Source organism: Dipodomys spectabilis, unplaced genomic scaffold (assembly GCF_019054845.1).
Source record: "Dipodomys spectabilis isolate Male_0828 unplaced genomic scaffold, ASM1905484v1 ptg000638l, whole genome shotgun sequence".
NCBI classification, from domain to species: domain Eukaryota; kingdom Metazoa; phylum Chordata; class Mammalia; order Rodentia; family Heteromyidae; genus Dipodomys; species Dipodomys spectabilis.
The window spans coordinates 377722-400568 of NW_024871315.1; positions in this window are offsets into that span (position 1 = coordinate 377722).

Here is a 22847-nt window from a genome sequence, read left to right on the forward strand (position 1 = left end):
GAATAGGAAATAGATTTTCTTTGGTACAACAAGAAAGTAATTACTCACAAAAATTATTCCTTTTGGATTATATATCCATAACAAACTATATCCTGTGTATTCAAGGTACTTAATAATAAAAAGCCTGTGCTCATCAGCACAGGTGTCTTTTACATGAATTTGTTCTCCTTAAGTAATCACTCCAGGAATGCTACACAGTGGAAGCTGAATGATGTTCATTCAGGTATTTCTTTAGACGTTAAACTGATCTTTATTTGGTATAAAGATCACATACAATGTCATTACCCACACACTTTTCATTTTAAATATATATATATATATATATATATATACATATATATATATATATATATATATATATATATATATTCTGTAGCAATGTTATTGCCATTATAACCATAATTAGGAAGATAATGTGGGCTCATCTGCTCCATAGGTCTTGAAAGATAATGAATGTGACACTTACAGAATATCCTCAGATATGTCTGGTGGAAACCTGGATTTGAATTATGGGTCTACAACTGATCAGTATTAGGTACTTGGGAAATTTGTTTGGTCTTTTTGCCTACTTCTGTTTTTAATAAATTACTTAGTTAATTTCCTAACTTGAAGAACTGTCAAGGGCACTAAAGTTACCCTAATGCAGGTGCAGTGTTTGGAATGGTGTCTGCACATAGTGTAGTAGGTCCCAGAGAAGTCAGCTTCTATCAACATGGTCACAGCATCCTTCCTGAAGGCCTTAAGAAATATATGGCCAATTGATGTTAATATCTGTGAAAATTTGCCTTTACTAAAAAAAGTCAGTAATATTGGAGCTATTCTGTGGCTTTTACTCTGGAGTAGTTTTATCTAAATTTCATTCTTACTCTATTAGTGGTAGCAGTAGCATTCTTTAGTGCTACTCTTCATGTTTCTAATTCTGTGTTCCATTTGGAATACTATTGTAACTTAGTTTATAATCTTTGTTATCAGAATAAATAAACTACAAGTGCTGAAGTTTTCAATAAAGAGAAAATTTTATATTTTAAAGAGAAAATGCATTACATTTTATGTGCTTAATAATTTCCTAAAATTATTCATTTTAGGTTATATATCCCTAACAAATATTGATTATGCTTTCTTATATGATTTATATAGATTTTTATATGATTTTAATGTGATTTCTTAGAGATCCATAAATAAAACAGTTCAGAAGAGGAAAAGAGTAGGTAAGAAGTCATAAAAATTACTATTATGGTGTTTTTAATGGCTAAGTATAAAGAACATGTAACAAAACAGTTGGAAGATTCATTTGCTCTTTTTGCTATGCTCTCACCCTTCTTGGAGAAAGGTTTTCACTATGAAGTGTCAAGTGGTCTGAACCTTTCAAGCCTTGTCTCAGTGACAGATGTGATGGGATTTGGGATATGTGCTCCCATGACAGGCTTTTAGGAAGTTCACAATAAAGCAATACCAGTACATATAAAGAAACTTTTGTGAGTGATGTGTATTCACTTCTTCAATTGTCAAAATTAAATTCATATGTCAAAATTACTTATATTAGATGCAGTTCAACTGGCATCACTAACACCTCCATAAATCAAATGCAAACTAAAAGTTCTACTTCAAAAACCAACATCTAAGGCAGTGTTGGAAATACAAGAATATACACAATAAGTCTAAAGGAGTAAGATCTTTAACTCTGGCAATGAACAATGATAGCTGAATTTTTAACCAGGCTTGAAAAGTTTAGGTGTCCACTATGTGATTAGAGTTGCGGAGTTGACCTTGGTATCAACATTGGAGGTAAAATTCAAGGACAGCTAAGGTTGCTGCAGTATTGTAGCTAGGTACAGTGTGACTGTCCCTGATAATGGTAAAACACAGAGTAGAAGCTAAGTCAGTAAAATGTATAGGAAAGATTCTCCACTGAGAATAATTGCAGGGAGTGATCATCACACTTGCGTTGAAAATGTACAGCTCATCATTTTAGATTAAGCTCTAGCATATTTCTGATCTGAAGACAATTATAACACACCAATGTGCCATGAGTGCTGAGCAGTGTAGGTATATAGTACTCTAATATATGTGAAATCCTTAGAAGTACGGAATGGCCTGACCCTCACACTTCATTCTGTGCTGTTGAGTTTCATGAAGAAATGTTCATAATTAGGCAATTCACACTCATCTAAGTCTGAATCAAGCAACTGAGATAAGACAGGGTCATCACTCCAGTGACGAAGTTTGTGACCTATAAAATAAATAACATTATTTCACAATGTATATGAATCCTGAAAATTTATGCAATACCAAATAACAAATGTACAAAAGGGACAATTGTCCATCTCTTATATTATTAGAAGTAAAAATACTCCTGAATTATACTTTATTGCTAGAGGATCACAGGATGACTGCTGATGTATGGTATCTTTCTAGGTGCTCCCATAAGTTTGTGATTCTTCTCTGAGGAAGTGTTTTTCCATAGTTTGTTTTGAAGTGTTCAGAATATCTGTACTGTCACTAACCTCAACCATGGAACAGCAAAGATGGTGGGATACCTGGCCAAAGAACTGAGAAATCACAGGAAGTGATAAGAAAGAAGACACCAGAGGATCCAAAGCCTCATTGCTAGATTCTGGATCCCAAAATCCTGCTTAACATGCTTTATATTCATTCTACTAGAGTGGTGGAAGGTGAGAGGCTACAGGTATGTCCACAAACTGAGGCATCAATCTAGCTTTTGGTTATAACTTTTTTTGGGGGGGTGCAGTCGTGGGGCCTGAACTCTGGGCCTGGGCACTGTCCCTCAGCTCTTCAGCTCAAGGCTAGCACTCTACCACTTGAGCCACAGCGCCACTTCTGGCTTTTTTCTTTTTTCTGCTTATGTGGTACTGAAGAATCGAACCCAGGGCCTCAGGCATGCAAGGCAAGCGCTCTATCACTGAGCCACGTTCCCAGCCCCTACTTGTGATTATAACTTTTAACATGTGTTATTGTTTGTATAGATATTGATCATTGAATCCGTTATTGTTAGGGAGCAGAAGGGAGCAATAGTCATTACAACCATAGCACAGACATCAATCTTGTCTCCAAATTCTTAAACTTTTAGTGTCCAACAGATTTAACTTAAATACTCTTGAGGTAATAAATCATACCCCTGTCTTCCCTTGACTGTTTGACCTTTCCAGAGCACAGCTCTCAGCCTTTTGATTGCTGTTTGAGATGGCTTCTCAATCTATCCCTTTCCAGGCTCTAACAGCTTGACTCTAGAATCCCTCACAAGTACAGTTACAGATGTATTATTTTGAAAAGGATATTTTTTCTAGGGTAGACTCACTTTTAAAATTTTTATTTTATTTAAAGGTAATGTACAGAGTGGTTACAGTTACATGAGTAAGGTATATACTTGTTGAATAGTTACCCACTCTATTGTTGTCCTCCTATCTCTTTGACCACCCCACCTCCTCTGACCCCAAAGTTGTTAATTCATGGCCAATATAGAGTCTTGTGAATATCATTGTTACAATGGGTCACTCTTGGTACTTCTTTTATTATTATGTTATTTCCCTTTCCTTCTCAAAATCAGATAATGTATATACAAGATGGAAGGTACCAGAATGAAGACAGAAATTGCCAGGGAAAAGCCAATGGCAAAAGACAAATAAAATAAAATAAGATATAGATACACTCTTTACCGACATCAAGGTTGACATCTGAAAAAAAAAGACTTGTTGATTCCATGTCTTGGAGTTCATTTCAATTAGCATCATTTTGTATGGTCAAATGTACCTAACCCTGGAGCCAGCAATCCCACTCCTGGGCATTTGTCTAAATGATCTCGAGCTAAAACACACTAAAACTACAAGCACAACTATGTTTTTTGCAGCATTACAACCGTAGCTAAGATATGGAACCAATCCAGATGCCCCACAATAGATGAATGTATCAAGAAAATGTGGGGCTGGGAAGGTGTCTCAGTGGTAGAGTGCTTGCCTTGCATGCATGACGCCCTGGGTTCGATTCCTCAGCAGCACATAAGGAAAAAGAAAAAAGCCGGAAGTTGTACTGTGGCTCAAGTGATAGAGCGCTAGCCCTTGAGCTGAAGAGCTGAGGGACAGCACCCTGGCCCAAAGTTCACACCCCACGACCGGACCCTCCACCCTCAAAAAACAAAAGAAAATGTGATATATATCCACAATGAAATTTCATGCTTCAATCAGAAAGAATGACACAGCCCCTTTCTTAAGAAAATGGAAAGTCTTGAAAAAAATCATATTATGTGAAGGAAGCCAGACTCTAAGAAACATAGGCTCTATGGTTTCCCTCATTTTTTATTAATTAAAATATGCTTAGGATAGTCCTGCATATAGGTTCACTTTTTAAGCACATAATATTCCTTTTTTTCTCTCCCTCTTCCTCTCTCATTTCGTGTGTGTGTGTGTGTGTGTGTGTGTGTGTGTGTGTGACTGACTGAGTCTGTAATATTTGAACCAAGCTTTCACTCTGTTTGCTTGAACAATTGAACATAAATGTTTCGTGGATTGCTACCCCAGCCATCTGTGAATCATGATCTTCCACTATCAGCCTCATGAGATGAGATACTGGCATCCACCTCTATTGCCAAGTGTCATTTGCTTTGTATTGTTTTTTGTTGTTGTTGTTGTTTTTGTGCATCCAAAATCTGTAAGGAAAACAAATCTTTTATAATCAGGACTATTCACCTAAAATGTGTGTTGTTTACAGATTACTTTAATAATGTTTCCCTTTTGCATCCACATTATATGATTTCATTATTCTGAACTCTATTCTTGCAGTCAAGTCATTTATATATAATTTAAATTGTCTTCGTTTTGTAGTGTGTTAGGTGTTTCAAAATACAATTTATCAAGGTTTAACTCTGCACTACTGAAGCAAGACCTTTATGATTATTCAGTGTCCTGTAAATCATAAGTTTATCACTTCTCATGGCACCATTTGAGCACAAGTAGTTTCCCATAATATCTCCACATATTTTAGACCACAATGCCATGCACTCTACTGCCAAATATGCTAGGGCATCCTTTGTAATTCTCCTTGGATTTTCACTGTTATTCTCTCTTCTCTCCAGTGCTAAGTCCAGTGATGGTCATGTTGATTTTCTCCGCTGTTTCATTCATCATTGCATCTTGGGAACTACTGGAATGCACTAATGTACTTCTGTCTATTCTCCTTGTGCTTTGACTTGTACCCCTCTCAACTCGAAGGGCCAGAAACTGGGGATATTTTCTTCAATCTTTATCTCAGACATTTATCTTTACTTTCTAGCAATACATTCATTGAATTCTTCCTGTAAGCTCTAATGCCTTGAAAATGATTACTGCATTTTCATGTCTTTGTTATTTGGCATTAGGGAAGAACATACATCAGTAACTGTAACAGGTAAAAGAAGCTTATGATCATGCCTCAATAGATGTTGTTCATTGGATAATGTTTACCTCAAAGTTTGCCTACCTGATTCCTTTTCATTGTTTTGTTTATTTTTCAATGTAGACTTTTCTTCTGGAAAATATTTATGGGCCTAGTGAAGATCAATTCCTACTGTAATTAGTCATTAATTTTATTACAATATCATTTCATAGATCCTTCTGAGTTTCTTCAGGGTCTGTATAGTAGTGCTTCACATTCTTAGATATGTTTTAACATCGATGTATCCAATGATAAAGACACATTGCTTAAGTCACCATTTTGATGATGGAAAGGAAACCATGCTGCAATCTCACTATATGATAATTTTCTAGTTTTAAATTCTTTTACATTAAAATTGATTATGGAGAACAAACATTCTGCATACAAATTTATATTTTCCTAATTATTTTTAGTATACTTGCCAATATTATATAAAGTTAAAACATTACTACTTACTTAGTTTTAAGATTTCTAAAATGATCAGAGTAAAAGTTCTATTCATTCACAGTTTTAAGACAATAGAGTGTCCATTATGACCAAGTGAGTCATTTTAAAATTTTTATTTGTGGTCCTTAAAGTTTGTGCTTGGGAACCAAGTCCAGTGCTTCCTGTGTCTTAGTCTACTTTGTGCCTCTGAACCTGATGTGATTTTATTTTCACTGAACTGGAATAAAAAATTTCACTAGGAAGGAATTATTGCCTGGTTACTTTCTCCAATATCTCTCGCATACATAAAAGGAATATAATTCTACACTGACAGAAAATGGTGATCCTATTAAGAGTAACTGTTTATTTTTTGTAGCCTCACTCTTCACTCTCTTGCCCCTTTCCTATTCCCCCTTCCCATAGAAATTGACTGGATCCCCTGGAAACCCACTTCCAGTCAGCCTCTTCCTTAAAATCCCATCCTTAATTAACCTATCCCCTAGTAGTCCTGCTATAAACTTTCAAAGGCCTGATTGCAGCCAGACTCCTTCCTGAAAGCCCTCCTCTGCTATAGGGAAAGCTTTCTTCTACGCCCCTTCCTGGAATCCCTGCTCTGCACCACCAGAAACCAGGCCACATCCATATCTCCTCCTATGTCCCGAATTGCTGCACCAAGCACCCCGCCTACATCAGGCTCATCCCTCAAATCCTCACTTCATCCACCAGATACCCCACTCCTAACTACTCTAGTCACTCATAGTCCCATTACTCCCATATCCTAGTACCTCCAAGCTCCTCCCTTCCCTACCCTACCCCCAACCAGAGTTCTCCCTCGAGCCCCTCCTGGTTTCATTAGAAACTCTGCCCATAAGTAGTCTACTTCTAAGTGGCCTAACCTCTCAAACTCGGCCTTGAAACTACCTCTTCCCACAAAGCCCATCATGCTACACCAAAAACCCTCCACCTCCCTATAACTGTTCTTAAAGCCCCCCCCCCCCCCCCCCGCTTGCTTGGCTAGAAGCTTCTCACACAGCCCATCTCCTACCTGGAAAACCAGCCCTGCTTCACCACAAACCTCTCCACCTTCCATATCTACTCTCTCAATGCCCTGTATTGCTTCCCAGATAATCCCGCCCCCTATTGCATCCTCCCTCAGATCCACACCCTAATCCACCAGATACCCTCCCCATAATTATCATACACCTTTGTAGACCTTCCACTCCTTCTCAAAGCCCTCCTCCAATTAGCCCCATGGCTCCAAGCCCTGACCCGCTCTAAAAAACCCTCACTAGAAAATGCCCACCACACTATCTCATCTCTCAACACCCACATTGCTCCACTGTAAACCAATGCAACAGTTGGCCTCCATCTGGAAGCCTCACCAAGCTCAACTGTTAATCCCTGTCCCACTGAAGTCCCTTTTTGAAGGTTGCCTTGCCCTACTGGAAACCCTGTCCACAGTCCTTTTCCTGCCTTGCAACACTGAAATCCCCACCCAAACTTACTCCTCTTTTCAAAGTGGTGACTGGCTACACCAGAAAGCCCATCCTAACTAGTCTAGTCCACTGGATCCTATCCCTGCTCTCACAAAGCCCTGGTCCTGAAAAACTCCTCCATACATTATGACTACATCCTGTTCGGCCAGAAACCCTACCTCCACCCTCACACACTTCCCAAAGGCCTGCCATTTTCCACCAGAATCCCCTCCCCTTACTAGCCTACTTCTTCCTAGCACCGCTCTGCCCTCTCAAACCAGACCCTGAAAAGCCTCTCCCTCATAGCTCCACATTCTGGCACCAGAAACCCCACCTTCTGTCAGCCTCTTGTCTCCATGCCCTTCCCTGCCTTATGGGAAACCCTACCCTACATATCCCAAAAGGGCTCACAGTACTCCACCAGAAACCCTCCTCTAAGTAACCTCCTCCCTTGTAGCCTTGTTCTTCCTTCTCAAAGCTTTGCCCCAAAAAGCCTCCTCCCCAATGACCCCACTTTCTTCCACAGAAAACCCATCCACCTGCCAGCCTCCATCCTAAAGTCGCACCTACTCCACAAGAGACCCTGCCGCTAACAATTTAGTCCTTCCTGTCCCCTCCCTGCTGTCTCAAATCCCTACACAGATGCTTTCACCCTCAAAGCCTTGCCCTACTCCACCACAGATGCTCTGCCAGTACCAACTCCTCCTTTGAACCAGACAGGACTCTATCAGAAACACCACACCACCTCATCCATGAATGTCCCACCTAGTAACTTTTATAACAAATGTGATTTTATACTGGTCATAGAATTTATACTAATCAATATGATAAGAAAGCAGTATTGCAAAAAGACAACAAAATTTAGATAGCTATTAGCTGCCTTAGTCTCGCTTGGGGTTCTGTTACCAGGCAGATTCACATTGTGTGAAAAAGTGTGAAGATTATTCCTCTAATTGGAAAGCATTTTTTGAAGTACCAGTAAGGTTTCATGAGTGATCATTTTATTTCTAGAAAATTCGTGCACATCTGTGCCCATTAACATAAAAAATATTAGTTATTTTAAATCCTCTGGTTTTGTTGAGGAAAGAGTATTAGTGTGTAAAATGTTGAATTTCAACTCATCTCTTCAATGAATAATTTGGGATTTGCTTGCCTTACTAATCCATTGGTTCTGAGGTCTGTTCCTGTACCAGTACCAAGTTGTTTTGATTATTATGGCTTTATAGTAGAGTTTGAAATTTGGTATTGCTATTCTTCCAGCACTGTTATTTCTGTTTATGATCATTTTTGCTATTCAGGGTCTTTTATTATTCCATATGGATTTTAGGATTGACTCTTCTATTTCCTTGAAGAATAATGTTGGAATATTGATAGGTATTGCATTGAATTTGTAGTTGGCCTTTGGCACTTTTGCCATTTTCACCATGCTGATCCTTTCAATCCAGGAGCATGGGAGTTTTTGCAACTTTCTAAGTTCTGTTTTGATTTCCTTTCTCAAGTTTTTAAACTTTTCATCATAGAGGTCCTTCACTTCTATGGTTAAGTTACTTCCTAGGTATTTTATTTTTTGTGGGGCTATTCTGAATGGAGTTGCTTTCCTAATTTCAGCTACACTTTTCTCATTTTTGGCATTTAGAGAAGCCATTGGTTTTTGCGGGTTAATTTTATACCCTACTACTTTGCCAAAGTTTGAATCAGCTTGAGTAATTGGGAGTGGAGTCTATGGGATTCTTTAAATAGAAGATCCTATCATCTGCAAAGTGGGAGAGTTTTAATTCTTCTTTCCCTACTCGGATCCCCGTTATGTTTGCATCTTGTCTTATTGCTGTAGATAGGCATTCCAATAGTAGATTGAAGAGAAGAGGAGAGAGTGGATATCCTTGTCTCCTTCCTGTGTTAAGAGGAAATGGCTTTAGTTTTTCACAATTAAGTATAATGCTGGCTGTAGGTTTGTCATATATAGCCTTTAGTGTATTGAGGAATGTCCCATGGATTATTAATTTTTCCAGAACCTTCATCATAAAGGAGTGTTGGATCTTGTCAAGTGCTTTTTCTGCATTTATTGAGATAACCATGTGGTTCTTATCCTTGCTCCTGTTGATGCGATGAATTATATTAATTCATTTGCATAAATTGAACCAGCTTTGCATCCCTGAAATGAATCGAGTTTGACCTTTGGATGAATTGTTGAAGTCGATTGGCCAAAAATTTGTTGAGAAGTTTTGCATCAATGTTCAACAAAAAAAATGGGTCTACAGTTCTCTTTCTTTGATGAGTCCCTGCCGGGTTTTGGGATGAGGGTTATGATGCCTTCATAGAATGAGTTCGGTAGTGAACTTTCTCTTTTAATTTCATTGAAAAGTTGGAGGAGTATGGGTGTGACCTCTGCTTTGAAGGCCTTGTAGAATTCCACTGTAAAACCATCTGCTCCTGGGCTTTTCTTAGGTGGGAGGTCTCTTATTGCTGTTTCTATTTCAATTTTTTTTTAAATTTAATTTTATTTTATTTGAGAACATACTGTACAGAGGGGTTACAATTACATGGGCAGGATAATGCATACATTTCTTACCAAGCATTGCAGCCTCCTCCTTTGTTTACCCTTCACCTCCCTTCCCAGCCTCCCCCCTCCCCCCCCACCCAATCATACACCCCTCCCCCCCCCACACCGACAATTCTTGATATGGGCCTGTTAAAATGGTTTAACTCATCTTGGTTTAGTTTTGGCATTTCGATATTTGCTAGGAAAAGGTCCATTTCTGTCAAGTTCTCAAAATTATTAACATAAAGTTTTGAGAAGTATTCCCTTATAATGTTCTGCATCTAGGTTGTTTCTCTGGTGATGTTTCCATTCTCATCTCTGAGTTTATTTATTTGGGTGTGTTCTCTTGTTTTCTGATAAGGATTTGTTAAGGGTATGCCAATTTTGTTAATTTATTCGAAGAACCAACTCTTTGTTTTGTTGATACTTTCTATGTTTTTTTTTTTATTTTAATTCATTTAAGAATTTTTGTAGGGTTGGTTTGGTGGAGATATGTTTCAATTTTTCTTTGCTATGGAAGTTTTTTTATTTCACCTTTGTTATGAAGGAGAGTTTAGTAGGGTACAGAACTCTTGTTTGATAGGTGTTTGTCTTTAGGGCCTGCATACCTCATTCCAGGCTCTTCTTGTGGTTTTGATTGTCACCGCTAAGACATCTGAGGTGATTCTAATTGCTTTCGCTTTATAGGCTATTGATCTTTTCTTCTTGACAGCTTTAAGGATGTTTTCCTTGGTCTGAATTGATCCTGTGTGGATTATAATGTGATGGTGGGATGTGCTATTCTCGTCTGGTCTATTTGGAGTTCTAAAAGCTTCTTGTATATGAATAGGCTTATCTTTTTGCATGTTTGGAAAGTTCTCTGCTAGGATCTTGTGAAACAAATTTGCTAGATCATTAATTTCTGCCTTTATATCCATTATCCTCAGATTAGGCCTTCTGATGGTGTCTTCCAAGTGTTAAACAGATCTATCATATTTCTTGGATTGTTGTATGTTCTTTCTCTACAATATCTAGGCTGTGTTCAATCCCCGAAATTTGGTCTTCTGAATAGTCTAACCCTATTATCAAGACTTTCTACTTTGTTTTTTCTTTTCCTTCGAGTTGTTCAGCTTGATGGCTTCAAATTTTTTGTTGGAGCTTTGTTTTAGATCTTGTATGAACTTATTTACTTCCTTAATTTGGTGTTCAGTGTTTTTTCACAAATCTCTTAGTTGATTGGTTATGGTTTCTTTGAACTCCCATTCCTTCTGTTTGGTTCCATTCAGCGTTCCCTTTGTGGTCTCCCTGACTTCTTTCAGCTCTCAGTTTATGGATTCCATGAATGCCTTTACTGATCTTTCTGTATTCTCATCCTGCTCTCTCAATTCCTGCATTACTCTTTGATTAGCCTCCTCATGTTCATGCAATTCCTGTAGTTCTCTTTGAGTATTCTCAGCCTACTCACGCCATTCTTGACTTTCTCTTTGAATGTTCTCAGCCTGCTCACGCCATTACTTTATCAATCTTTGAGTAGCTTCCTCATGCTGATATTCCTGTATTGACCTTTGACCTCCTCTCTCCCTATCACGCTCATACAGAGTCCTTTGCAGGTTTTCAATCTTTTCATTTATCATGTTTACCAGTAGTGTTTGTTGAGCTTTTTTGGAACTCTCCAATGGATTATTCACTATCTGTTCTGTCCCGTGATTATTATGAGTGGGAGTTGAGATAACCGGACTTGCCATTTTTCTTGTTTTTTTTTTCCGGCTTACTCTGCCCATTTAGGATGAAAGTAAAACCAGTTTTGTGCTAGCACACTATTTTAAGTCAAGAATCAACCAAAGCCTGTAGTTGCACAGTCAAAAGTCTGCAGATACAATCTAGCTAAACAGATATAGCTGTTCAACATCAATCAACTATGTATTAATGGGCTACGAACAGCAAAGAAGAATTTGGCAAACAGAAATTATTAGGTTTAGGGAGAAATGTGGTTAAAAATAAGAATAGAGGGATGTGGAAAGTCCGAGGGAGAGTTTACTTAACTAAGTCCTAATCTCAAAGCGGGAAATAGGTTGGATAGAATGATAATAAAGAGAGAGAGAGGAAAAGAAGAAAGAGAAAGAAAAAAGACAAGAAAAAATAGAAAAACAAAAATTAAAAAGTGCAACATTTACAAATTATGCAAAATGAATATGTAATATTCAGAGAAGACTGTGGATAGGATAAGAGAAGGGGAGGGATAGAAAGAAGACATGTAAAACTCAAAAATAAAAATGCTTGAAATATTATATAGGTATAAAGAGGTAGTACTTCTATTAAGGAATTTAAGTCTAAGAGGTTTTAAATTGAGTAATAAATTTCTGGATTAAATGTATACACAACAGGGAGTTAAAGTCTAATAATCTACTATGGGTTTATCTGAAGATGAGCAGAACAGCAATTAAGTCATGCAAAGAAGAATGAAAGAGAAGAAAAAGTGAAAAGAATGAGAAGGAAAGAAAAAAAGGGTCAAAAGGTCAGTAGAGCTAAACAAAAACAAATTTTTATAAAGAAAAAAAAGTACACACACATATACCCCTAAAATAAATGTTATAGGAGGAAGAAAAAAAAGTTAATAGAAAACAAAATTTTTTAATGTTAAAAATTAAAATTTAAAAAAAAATTAGAATTTTTTTTTATAAAAGGTACAAAAAATGCTCTTTGACTTTTTTTTGGGGGGGATGGGAATATCCTGTATCTCCCTTGTGTATGTAACTAGTCTCTTGTTGGAGTCTCTGGTATGCTTGTGGTGTTTGATTTTCCTGTGGCTTAGATGGTTTCTTAAGTCAGTTTGTTCGAGCAGGCACAAAATTCTCTGCTTTACCCGGGATTTTGTGATCCCCTCCCAAGTTTGTTCAATGGGAGGGAGATCTGCTTTGAGTATATCAAAAGAGGGAGATGGCTGTTTCCTCTAGTTTGAAGATGCTGTGTTGAGGCTAGGTTCTGGGTAGAGTTGAGTCCTTTCAGCAAACAGCAACTTTTCCCTGAGGAGTTAGCTCCTGAGATACTCACAGAGCCCAGCCTGGAGCCATTCTCAGGGTTTATGTTTACTGAATTTCAATTGGTTGTCAAGGATGCTGAGCAGCCTCTGGCTCTGTTTACCCAGTGAAGAAATCCACTCCTGGTCTGGTGGAGCTTGCTCAGCCAGGCTGGGTGACTTTTCCCTGGGTAGAGCTAAGACTGGCAGCTCAGGTTAGGTTTCTGTGACCTGCTATATGACTCTTGTTTTCTTCCAAGGCCTGAGATAGAGCTAGCTGCTCATCCAGACCTTTGTCAGTATCAAATATGGAGATCTCTTATAGTGGGGATCTGGAAGGGTGGCCTTCCCTCCTCTGCTCCCTCAGAAGGGGTGAGGATGTCAGGCTTCTACTAACGCCGGAGTCTTAGTTCCTGGGTCCTCTCTGTCTACAAATTTCAGAATGAAGACGTCTGCTCCTTGTCAGTTCTTGCTGGTGTTGTGTAAAATCTGCTTGCCCGCCACATTTTGCGCCTTTGTCCTGGACTCTCTGTGTTACCGTTATAGTGGCAACAGCCGCTGCTACTGAGGCTGCAGCCGCGGCTGCTGGCAAATGGTCAGATTTGTCTCCTTGCCTGGATTTTCCCTCTCTGGCCTAACTCTCTGTCCTGTAATGGCACACTTGGTGTGATTCTCTGGCTTAGGACTGTTTCCTGGAACACTAAAACTGCTTTCTATGTGAGAGCTTGTTTAGCCAGCTTCTCCTCCTCCATCTTCCCAGAACTCCCACCCTATTTTTTGTACATGCCTTTCAACCATGTATGGCATGGGCAGCAGTTCAGTAAATAAACTACTTTACCAGACTGAATTCCGTGTGTTGTTCCATTCATTGGCTATCTTATGAAACTCACCTAATTAATATACTTAACACTTCAGAATTTCTAGTTATAAATCCATGGATATTTTTGTGACATATGTAAGATCAGTATCGACAAAACATATGTACTAACTCCTCGTTTCACAGTATAATTCTGCCTGGAATCTTCAATAGCAGCTTAATTAACCATAAATTCTATTTTGTACTAACTCATCGTTTAACAGTATAATTCTGCCTGGAATCTTTAATAGCAGCTTAATTAACCATAAAGTCTATTTTGTTTGCTTTCCTTTGTTTTGTTTTTTGCTTAAAGTAATAGAAGAGTGGGTGGGATAATCTGAAAGGATCTCTAGCTTCATATTTTCTCATTACCCTCTAAGGACCTCTATGATGAAAACTTTAAAAACCTGAAAAAGGAAATCAAAACAGAACTTAGAAAGTGGCAAAACTTCCCATTCTCCTGGATTAGAAGGATCAACATCGTGAAAATGTCAATACTTCCCAAGGCTATCTACAAATTCAATGCAATAACTATCAATATTCCAAACTCATTCTTCAAGGGAATAGAAGAAGCAGTCCAAAAATTCATATGGAACAGTAAAAGACACCGCATAGCAAAAATGATCCTTAATAGAATGAACAGTGCTAGAGGAATATCAATACCAAATTTCAAACTCTACTACAAAGCCATAGTAATCAAAATAGCTTTGTTCTGGCACAAGAACAGACCTCAGTTCTAATGGAATAGAATTGATATCCGAGAAATGAACCTACAGACCTACAGCCATCTAATCTTCTATAATGGATCTAGAAAAATAGAATGGAAGAAAGACAGCCTTTTCAATAAATGGTGCTGGCAAAATTGGTTATCTACTTGTAGAAGACTAAAGCTAGATCCCTGCACCAGAATCAACTCCAAATGGATCAAAGACCTCGGAGTCAAAGCAGACATTCAAATAGTAATTTTTAAAATAATGAACTGCCTAGTGCCTCTGGCTCACATATATAATCCTAGCTATAGTTAGGATTACAGGTATGAGAAACAAACACTTGGTGCGTGTTGTTCATGATGGTTTGTATTGGCATGTTTTAATATTGTTTGTTTCTTATACTACAATGCTCTTATTTTTATTTTCACTTAGGTGGGGGAGTGTTGAACCTTCTTTGGTTGAGATGGAGCCATGTGGAAGTTCTTGCCCAGTATGGCATGGAATTGAAATTCTCCTGCTCTAAGCTCCCAATGGACCTGGGATGATAGACGTATTCCATCACACAGAGCCAGGGGTTGTGAAGCATTGCAGGTAAAACTACACTGGTCTTGAAGTGATGTCCTAAATAGCTAGCTTTACAGGCATATGTCTTCAAAACCTTGTTGTATTTCGTTTCACTTTGAAGTAGTGTTTGTAAATACTTAGAGATACAATGATAACAGACTACATGTTTAATATATAAAATAGTCAATATAATTAGCAAGTTTATCTCCTAACACTTTGAAGCTAATATATTTTGGTAACTCCTGCCTCTGATAGTTATTTTTTGGAATATACCATAAATATGAATTCATTGATAATGTGCACTTGAAGACTGGAAGTTGATAGAGATAGACAAGTTAAACTATGTGCAGTAAATATATATTTATGTATTGCTGTTCTGAAGAACATTATCATATATTCACCATAATAATACCACCATATATTAACCATGACAATAATTTTCCTGCAGTGTAGAAGTTCCTATTTCATAACCTGCCATCTTTTATCATTTTTACATTCTCCTTATGAGTATGAATGTTTTCTTGTTCCCTCTTATTAAGATGGAATTAAAAAATTTGTAGAATCTACTGAAATTATCTAATTTATTTGGTTTTGTGTTGTTAAATTATTACAACCAAGGTTTCATGAAAGTTATGCTAGCAGACTATATCACTAAATTTTATTCTAATTACATCTTATTATTGTATTTTGATATTGGGTTTTGCTGTTGTTGTTTTATGATATTGAGTGTTGTGAAGCTGGACTGAAACATGCAACCCCACCACCTCCAGTAACAATGTTTTATCACCAGGTTTTGGAGGCTCTCTCCTCTACAGTTCACTACGAAAACTTGCAGTGGAACTTTGGCACAATTGGTAGAGCACTACAGTGAAGGGAAAGATCCTTGGGATTGTCATATAGTCCTTGCTCAAATCCTAAAACACCTTTATGCACAGACACACGTTCACCAACATACACACACACACACACACACACACACACACACACACACACACACACATGTACACGCACAAAATGGCAGGCAATGTTGTCTCTTAAATTCTTATCCAGATATTGGACAACATCAGACTTATTTGTGAAGGGTTTTCCTTGATCATTTTGAAGGAGGAGGATAGTTCATGGGACACAAACGACAAGACTTTAGTGAGGAATGCTTTATAAATGACTAGCTTATAAAAAGAACAGGAGTACAGTTTTTATCTTTAAATATTACATTCCTTTAAATATAGTATTTTAAAATAGTAACCATTGAATTATGAGAAGACAATGCAGCACCTCTTCCCTTCTCCCCTTCCCCTCGTTCATAAAATATAATAAAAGTTTCAAAAATGCTCTTCTGTCTTACAAAATGTTTGACTACATGTACAATGTTTGTTTTTCAATACTTTTTTGATTTTCCCACCTCTAGGAACTTAGCTTTTTTCCAGGTGACAGCACACAGAGCCTTTAAGAGCAAACAGAAGATTAGGAAACAAAAAACCTAACAATGTCCTAGGAAGTGGATGTCAAAAATACATGCAAGAAGCACATGGCAGGCTGAGAGGGCCCTGAGAGGCAAAATGATTTGTGAAGGATGAGAAGAATAATGACAAATAAGGCCTGGATCTGAGCTAGGAAGGGCTCTTTCTTTGAGGCTGAGACCATGACTTTATCTAGGCCTAGCTGAGGATGTTGGGATTTGACAATATCCACATGTGTATAGAGTGATGTGGGAAGGGAGATTTCAGCCTACAGTTTGTCTTTGGGATGGTCTTATGTGAGCAAGCAGCTTAGATGATTAGGCTCTGAGATATGACACTACCTCCCTCATAATGGAATAGAATATGGAACTTATGACACTACCTCCCTCATAATGGAATAGAATATGGAACTCTGAGAGCCAAGCAACTGTAACTAAAAGTCAACTCAAGCCAGTTCACTTGGCCTGTGGCTCAGGAACAAGAAAGATGCTCCTGTGTTGTTTTCAAAGTTCAAGAGATTCAGGTCTCAGGCATGAGTTGTGTGAGTGCCTCACTCGATGCTGCAGACATTGGATCAGTGCTAAACCACGAAACCAATGTCTCAGGCCTTGTTATAAGAAGAAACCAAGGGAAACACAAGGCAACTCCGGCAAGGTAAAACTATGAAGGAAACCTATTTAATCTCATCCTAGCCCACACTAGAACCTTCTTCTTGTGTGCTTTTATATGAGTAGACTGAGAAAATATTTACTGTGTAGTTTTCAATCCACTCTATTATAATTACTCAATTTAAGTGTACTCCCATTTCCATGTTTCAAAGATCCATTCTTTTTTTAATACCTCAATGTGACAATGAGTCAGCCCAAACCCTGAATATGCCTTATAATATATGGTGCCTGGACTCAGGTTTGCTGGAAATTCTAGTAATGGACCTGGTACCTGCCTACCAGAAAGGTGATCTCTTCTATGTTGGAAACTTCCTCCACCACTATAGAAAGCGGGGACAATAGAGCAGTTGCTGGATATTCTGTTTAAAAAGTGAGTGTTCCTAAGCCGGGTGCCGGTGGCCCACACCTGTAATCCTAGCTACTCAGGATGCTGAGATCTGAGGATCAAGGTTCAAAGCCAGTGCGGACAGGAAAGTCCATGAGACTCATCTCCAATAAACCACTAGAAAACCGGAAGTGATGCTGTGGCTCAACTGGTAGAGTGCTCACCTTGAGTTGAAGGCTGAGGGATAACATCCAAACCCATAGTTCAAGTCCCACGACTAAAAAAAAAAGTGAGATTTCCTCCTTCAAACCCAAGACTGATGAGACCCCCTCCAGAATATTGCAATAATTGGTACCTCTCTGAGACTGTTTCACTGGGGTCTTATCAAAGGAGCTTGGCTTGAGACAAAGAAGGGCAGTCTTCGACTAATTCCTTAGGACTGGGCTGCCAGAACATTTCATTTGCCTCATAAGCTAGTGGAGCCTTAATGATTTTCTTGCTGAAAGAATAGGATTAAAGGAATGAGCCAGTTTCATCCAACGTCCACCCTCACCTAGGAAATCACTATCTTGGAGGCCTTTCAAGGAATATAGACAGAAGAAAGGATGAAACTTGAACTTGAATTTGGGGCCTGAGTTCTGTAACATTCGTAGCACTCTACCAATTGAGCCCCAAGTCCAGCTCTGGCCTTTGGCTGGTTAAATGAAGATAAGTGTCTTTAGATTTTACAAACTAGACTGGGTTCAAACTGAGTTCAATCTGATCCTCAGATCTCACCCTCCTGATTACTAGGGTTAGAGGCATGAACCATTCTGCAGTTATTTGGAAAGATGTATACTCACAGATAAGCATACTCACAGTATTTCCATGAAATTGTATAGACATATCTTCACTTTTTGTCTGTCATGTTTACATTACCATTTGTGACTTAGACAGTCCCATGTGTGTCCTGTTCAGAACAGGAGAAACAAAGAGTTAACATCCTTCTCCCATTGGTACAGATCCTTCTACCGTAACTAGAAGGAAGATGAACAAGTGAAAAAATAAGTGGACATTGGCACAAAGAGAAATTTTGTCCTTTGAAACTTGGTATCTTTGACGTTTCTGAATCAAAGTCAATTTTCTTCTTTGCACACCAGTTGTTATTTTCATCAGAGGGTTGAGGTTTGGCACAACAGCGGATAGCAGATTACACAGTTGTGGATGTGGTTGTGGTTTTGGACTTTCATGGATGCCAGAGAGGGCTGTATATAACAAGTCAGATCCATTGGGGAAACAACTTTCTCTTCCTATCACAGGGAGAAATTTTTAAGATTATATTTGAGAAATTTCTAGAAGTGGGTTGTTAGGAGCATCCTGCTTGCAGGAGTCTCTTCCCACTTCCCAACATGCAAGTACTGCCTGAAAGAGGCTATAGTACAAGGTTCAGGATGGAGAGGGTGGGCTCTCATTTTCCTTGTCACTAATCTTCCCACAGCATTGTTTGTTCTATCTTCCCTACGTGGATGGACTTCTACCCTGATGATTTCTATGTGCCTAAGAACCATGACACCCTGAAAGAACTTACACAGAATGTCAAGATCAACATGGGCTCTTCAGACCTGCTCTTCTGCTTACATATTCTTCTGGACCAGCTGGAGGAACCCATGACCTGTGAGACCAAGAAAAAGAGGAAGAACTTGTTTAGATGCCTCAGGGCTCGTGAGGAAGGATGGAAGCTGGGTCTCTAGGGATGGGCCCAATTGGTCACGAGACCTTAGTACTCCTCAGTTTGGCAAAATGTCCTTTTATGGATATTCTATGCCAGGTATAATCTGTTCTCCTTTTGAAAGAACTTGGAAGTAGCCACTCATTAGAAACACCCTACATTCTAATCAGTGTTCAGTACAACCTCAAATTCTACAGCTTCTCTCATTAGATCCTCAGAAATTTAGTCACACCTTAACTTCTAGGGTCTACTCTAAGATTTCTGTACCTATTTCCATTCTCAGGTTTGCATCACTGTAAAGCAGCTCCTGCAGAACTCCAGATAAAGAACCCATCAGTGATGTCGTCTATGGTGACTGACTGAGATTGGAAGATCTCCAGAAAGCATGTGAACATAGAGGTTTTTTTTTTCAATTTGTAGAAAGGCCCAAGTAGGTTTTCAGTCCTGTGGACATCCCACTGGTTCTGAACCCCACATGTGATGCAGGCGTACCTGTACATAACACCAAGGATGAAGACAATACAGAATGTCTTCCATTGATGTTCACAATCCAACTAGATCGCCACCAAGCCAGTCAAAAAAACCACGTCTTGGTGTGCAGGGTAAATGTGTGCTAATGGAAAATGACCCCAGTCTATGTTCAGGAAAACCAATGAGTGAGGTCCAAAATCTAGATTCAGTTGCGGAAAGGGAATCTTTCCTCACAATACGCAGACCAATCTGACCTCTTGCAGGGGATTCAATTTCCAATTAAGAAATTAGAATCTGTCCCTACCTGGACTCAGGAAGAAAATCCTGTCTTTAATGAGGAAGTAGACCTCTTTGAGGACTCTGAGGGAGAATTTCTGATTCCTTCTCCTTTTCCTGAGACAATCCTTATTTTTCTTTATGTCCTGATGTAAAAGGTTCACCCTATTTATTTTTTAACTTTATTAAAATAATATTTTTGACATATTCTAAAAATCCTACAATCTGAAACATTGTACATATGTATTCTGGGGGGGAACACAGAGAGACAGGGGGCTGTATTAGAGAGCCTACTGGATATAATGGGAAATGTTAAATGCACAGGTAGTGGCAAGGAAGCCAAGCCATGCCTGCATGGGGTCATAAGGTGGCTACTAAAGGTCTAGTACATAGAAGATCAGATGTCCTAGAAGGCTATCCTGTCAAATGGGGCAAATGCCACAATATTTATAGTGGTATGTGGGCTCTCTGCCAACAGTGAGTTCGAATTTGAATACAACTTCATTGTGCTTTGACAAAATATATAGAAAATATGTATACTGGAAAGCAAAAGCCATAATAGAAAAAAGAAGGTTTACATAGATGAACAAATACAAAATCAGGAAGAAAAAATACTCCACATTTAAATCAGTTATATGTAAATATATGTTATATTCTTGATGTTATATATAGTATATTACATAATATATAAGACTGAATATGATTTTTCCAACTACAATGGCATTTAAATTTTAGACTTGAGTTTTTTGCACAAAATATTAGTGTAAATATTATTGGGGAAAGTAGTGATATAATTTGATTATAATTATAAGAATATATTTGTGTGTTTCTAGATCTAACACTGATTATAAATAGATGAATAAACATATACATATATTTGTATATATCTGTCTATGATGTGAATAAAATGAAAGTGAATGTAATGAAACCCACTATAGTATGTATAAAAAAGTTGAGTCCATGAGACTCAGTCCTGTAATCCTAGTGATGTGGGAAGCTGGGTTCTGAGATTTAGTATCTCTTACAACCAAGTCGTAGATTTTCAGAGGAGGTCTGGTCCCTCCAGTGTAGCAAATAAACACATAGGCAGTGGGATCACACCCTCTGACCCCAGAGGAAAGTCAGTAGAAATCAGGACAAGCCTCTTATCTTATGACAGTCTACTCAGTTCCTGTACCAACATGGTAATTTGTAGAACATCAGATGGAAAGTTGGCATTCCCTTCAAAAGGTTCCAAACTGTAGTCTCTGAGCATACTGAATTAAACTTTATTTCCCTTCCCAAGATGCAAACACATAGAAATATGGCAAGGGCTCAAGAGAGATGGTCAAAGACTTACAAATACATAAAATTATCTACTCTGTTTCAGTAATTCATTGACAAATCATCAAAGGCATGTCTTGAATTTTTTTAAAGGAAATGGAAACATACTCTGAGTTTATCAGGAACTGGGTGATAATTTGGTTGTTGAATTATTGAATGCACTCCTGGGCAAAGGAGACACATATCTTGGGGAAATTGTTTGGGGGTTGGTGTCCTCACACAGCTTCACAATACAAAGGCCAAAAACTTCTATGATGTCATAGCCATCTTTGCCATAGCAGCAAATAGGTCTCAGGCACTGATTTTGCCCTAAAGTGGGCTCAACAACAGCAAAAGGCACAAAGAATGAGAGGGAATGAATACTAGCCACTAAACTTCAGCTTGAACAGCTGTCCTGACCAGAATCTAGGATAAATTGAGCTGTTGAAGGCTGATCTCCATGTAAAGCCCCTGAGCACTAAGGACTAGGCACTATTACAGGTGTTGGAGAAACAGAATGTGGCTCTCTCCTCAGCAATTTCATGAGGTAAAGAAAACCAGAAATCATAATGATAATTTCTATATATCAGAGACATGAAATTGGTGATTTTGTGGCAACAACTTCATATTGGGGATGTTGATATGAGAGCCAACATCCAGGCAATTATCTAGGAGCAGGTACTCCAGACAGTAAGGACAGCAAATACATCGCCCATTGATGGGAATGGAGCTGATTTGCTTCAGAAAAGGAAAACAGCACTGACATGCTTGCTTGTGAAGAAAGAATGGAAAGGTACAAAGAAGAAAAAGATCCAAAATGAAGATAGGTATAAATTAGATAGATATTGGATGCTGCCGGTTACAAGAAGAAAAGTTCTGATTTTCGTTTAAATCTAACAACCCACTCTAACCAAAGTGCTACAATAGTAGTCAGACACATCTGATTCAGTAAAGAATACTTTTAAAATGTGATTCTAGCTGGGCTCTGGTGGCTCACAACTGGAATCCTAGTTACTCAGTTGGCTGATATCTGAGGATCAGGTTTGAAGCAAGTCCAAGGAGGAAATTTGGTAAGACTGATTTCCAATTAACTAAAAGAAATATGGACATGAAGCTGTGGTTCAACTGGTAGAGCACTAGCCTTTAGGAAAAAACGAAAGGACAGCACCTAGGCCCTAGGTCAAATCCCAGGACTTCCAAAACAAAGAAGCCAACAAATAAAATTTGGTGCTGTCATTCATCACTTAGCGTTCTAATTCAATATATTTGGTATGAGCCTTGGAAATTGTATCCTTAGCAAATGTTCGCCCCTGATATTTTGCTGCATTACCAGCTTTCAAAGCCCTGGCATCACCACTGTCTCCTCCTAGTTAGCATAGCATTCTACCACTGGAAATTTGAAGATATATTTTATTAATCAGAATTCTGATCATCTTTCCACATACATCAAATGAGTAATAGCCACATTCTACTATTCTGAATATTTTCAATCCTCCTTTGAGTTAATAAGCATTAAGGCTTAAAAATTCTACAGTGGTTATCAAGTTAATTCAATAGTCATTCTTCCACCCAATCTTGTAACATATCTTTATAAAAGGCGAGACTATATGAAAGTGTGCACATTATACCTTCTTACTATAATACTCTC